Here is a 3,923-nt window from a genome sequence, read left to right on the forward strand (position 1 = left end):
ACCAGATGGTTAGTACAATGGTATCTACCGTTAACAGATCTTGAAAAAAGTTACATACCCTAAAAGTCCAGGGTCTCAAAGCAAGACACAGAAAACAAGAAAAGGGGCTTTAAACAACAAGAAAAATTGTTAACAGTGAAAGAAAGTGCCACTTACAGAATGGAACATGTAAGGGAGCAACTTGATAGAAGAGCTTTAAACCCCAAGCAGAAAACAGGGGAAAAGTGCTGGAAGACTAATACAGTTAGAGCAAATGAACCTTTGCGTTTTCACAAAGCAGCTGAGGAATGCTGTGCACACTAGTGAGGCAAAAGGGACAGGTTTTAACAATGATCTTGAACTTGATAATGCAAAATGTCTAATGGACACTACAAATTGCTTCCAAGAAGTCAGAAGGAAATGCGTCTTGATTAATGCAATGAACACTGACATGAATCTGTTTCAAAGATGTAAGAAACAAAAAACCCACTACTTTTAAAATTTCATTAGTACCATATTTAATTTTTTTAGACGTACCACAGGAACAGAGAGAACACTTATGTAGAAACCTTTAAGTGCCAAGTGGTGTGCATACAGAGATATGGCCTTGTGTCCATTCTGACAAGTCTACAACCCAACTAGACAGGAGATGGACAGGAGTAAGAAAGAAAATCTCACAGCTTACGGGTCACAGTCTGCCTGCAATGTGCATATTGTCCCAAAGCATTCCCCCTTTTTTTCCAGCTACTTCAATCATTCCACATCTTCTGCTGACCCCACTTTGTCCTTTGTTCTGCACTCAGAAACAAACTCAGAGTGACTGTGTACAATTTCTGCTTTTGAAGAAAAGCTAAGTTGGTGGAGAGTCAGTAGAAAAGCGAAACATTGCTTGGTCTTGATAGCTCTTGCTGTCAGCAGCAAAGGGGAAAGCTGGTCCTTTTGTATACCTTAAACCAAGAGGTATTATGTTGCAATAGTACCTCTCTGTATACCCCTGTTTCCAAAGCAATGGGAAATACACTATTACACAATAATATACACTATTACCAAGGTAAAGGGTCTGCTGTCTTCTAAGAACCAAAAATGAAATAATCATCACCACCTTTTCTGTCCTAGACTGTCCTAGCATTCACAATGATTAAACATTGGCTCTTCACTCTCCAACTTCTGCTACATAAAGTGAAAGTGAGAGGTGTTGGCTCTGGATGACCAAGGGGACAGTCACTTCACCTCTGGATGACAGCTTCAAAACAAGAGCCCCATAATTCCTGGAACAGCCTCTCTTCTGAGTGAATGGCACAGACAGACACTTACTTGCTGCACGTGCACTTCCATTGTCTTCTTGGCAATAAAAAAAATACTGCTAGCTATATTAAGATATTGTCAATAACCTGAACAGTTTGGATAATCTAAAGTAGGCAGAAGTCCTTGCCAAGTACATTTCAAACAAAAGAAAATGGACACACTGAAAAAAATACTTTTGCTTCAGAGTCTTTCCAACAATTTCTCTCTCAGCCTTCACACAGTCACAGAGAGACCCACAGCAGACTGGGACAGAAACGGCACTGCATCCAACCAGCTTCTTCAGTGGCAAAAATTAGTCCACTCTGTGAAGCACCTTAAGCCACTGAAACAGTCTTTAGTACCCCCCGTAACCTCCTTTTCCTCTCCTTCCATTAGGCTATTTCAGAATTTGGTTTCAACTGATATTAAAGACGTACCTTGACAGTAAAATTTATGTTCTGGTAGGAAAGTAGTGGCATCTTTAGCATAACCTTAACTGATGTCTACTTAATCAAGAGTGGCATTTCTCAATTTGTGGTAAGGAAAATTAGTAGTAAGTCACTCCAAATTACTACACATAATTTAAAATAAATCATATACACAGTCTCAAAAATGCAAATAAACTGCCTGGTAGACATTCAGTTAAAGCAACCAGAATTAAAGCATGCAATCAAAGCATCAAATCAGATTCACATAACCAGACATTCTTACACAGCTTTTTGCTATTCAATTTATTAATATCTATCTTTAGCTATGACTGACTTTCATTGCCCCCTTTAATTCTCTTGATTGGAAATATGTCTGTGCAAGATTCTAAGCATTAGCTTATTCCCCTCAATAACCTGAAAATTGAGAAAGGCTGTATCAGATTCCACCCACCTCCCCATTTTACTCTACGAGTAATTATTCAGTCACGAATCTGTTGCATATTTCATTCAGGCTGCGTTTTTTGGCAGTAACTGAGACTTCTTTAGGAACAGTTCACTACAGTTTAAATTCATTATCTGTTGCTAATTAAAATGATCTGTTTTATTGTCACAAAAGAAAATCCTGTTACAGAAACTAATGAGCTGCAACCTTCAGTAACTGAGAAGATGTGTTTACAAGCATGAACACTTAATGCCAGTGCCAATCAGGTCTAATTGGGATTAACGATTAAGTATTTACTACTACTCATAAGCCTAGGTGGAATTAGAGGGAAGCACAGTCAGCAAAGCATCAGTAAATCAACAAACAGAAACAAGGTTAGAAACACTTCTCGTAACAATAATGTTCATCTACTGCTTAAATTAACCTAAGTAAACTATGAGTTACAATTGGGTTTATGATGTTTTTTAAAAATTTGCCTATTCAGGTATCTTGTCATTTTTTTATACTAAAAAATGTTCGCCCTAGACATGACCAGTGAGAAGCCAGAGATTACTTATTGAGATGAAACAATGTATTTCATTGCTTTGGATAAACTACTTAGACTTAAACATACACATCTAGAAAACGTACTTAGCAATTCCAGCACCTCTATACATACAGGTGCTTCCCAAAGAACCAGAGTATTTTACCTCATGCTAAGCATGCAAGTCTGAGTCTCGAACTGGGCAGTCTGATTTTCATGGGTGCTGAGCACTGCAGTTCCCGATGGACTGTAGGAGTAGTTGTGGAGCATCATGACCTCTGACAATAAAGTCAGTAATTTATGAGACTGATTTGAAGTATGTAAAATACAGGAGCTTAAGCCAGTTTACTTAACCACTGGCAACTTCCAGTTAGTTGCATTGTACTTTGAGGAAGCTGTATCTTAGGAGAAATAATGGCTAACTATCTGCTGTTAAAAATGGAGCCACACCTATCAGGCTAAGCAACTGTAAAGAGTATTCCTACAGTTGGAATTTTAATTAATTTGGTCCTCTATTTGGATCAGTCTATCAGTAGGGTATTGAACACCACCAGGGTGTTGTATGAATACCTCACCAAGAAAGTGTGGGTTCTTTTTTTTTTTTTTTCCCTTTGCTTAAAATGAGAAAATAAAATATTGGCTTGATTCTTCTAGATCAAAATAAGGTATAGCAGAAATCAATAGGACACTTACTTGATACTATGCAGAAGTAAATTCATCCCTCCCCTATTACAAGGAAGACACCAAAAAACCCCCAAATCTCTCTAGTTTATTAGGGCTTAAAAGTCTGTACTTTTTAGAAGACTTAAAAAACAAAAGCAAACTGTGCTCCATTGAAATAGTCAGCGCCACTATTTTCATTCTATTCTTGTTAGTTCCTGAAGGATGAGAGCCTCAATCACTCCTTCACAGGGTAAGAATGGGACTTGAGTTGTTTTTCTGCCTTGTTTTTTTGAGGAAACCAGGAGGAAAGGCGATTAAGAACAAGTATATTTGCCAGTACACAAGAATATCTCCAGAACAGATGCTTCTGTTTCTATGGTAACTATAACATACATGCAAATTTTAACAAGACTCAAAAACATTTTTGTGCAAGTTATCAGGGAAGATTTAACTTCTTGATTACATGTTCAGAAGTTTCCACTAGATCTTCAATCTTCTTGAGATTTAAATCTCTGAGAACAACCATTTACCACACAAAACAGAAAGAGTACAACAAGACAAGTTGTTTTAGAAATTATTTAATTTACAAATGCATACACTGCTT

This window comes from Platalea leucorodia (assembly GCF_965183815.1).
Source record: "Platalea leucorodia genome assembly, chromosome: Z".
Taxonomy (NCBI): Eukaryota; Metazoa; Chordata; class Aves; order Pelecaniformes; family Threskiornithidae; genus Platalea; species Platalea leucorodia.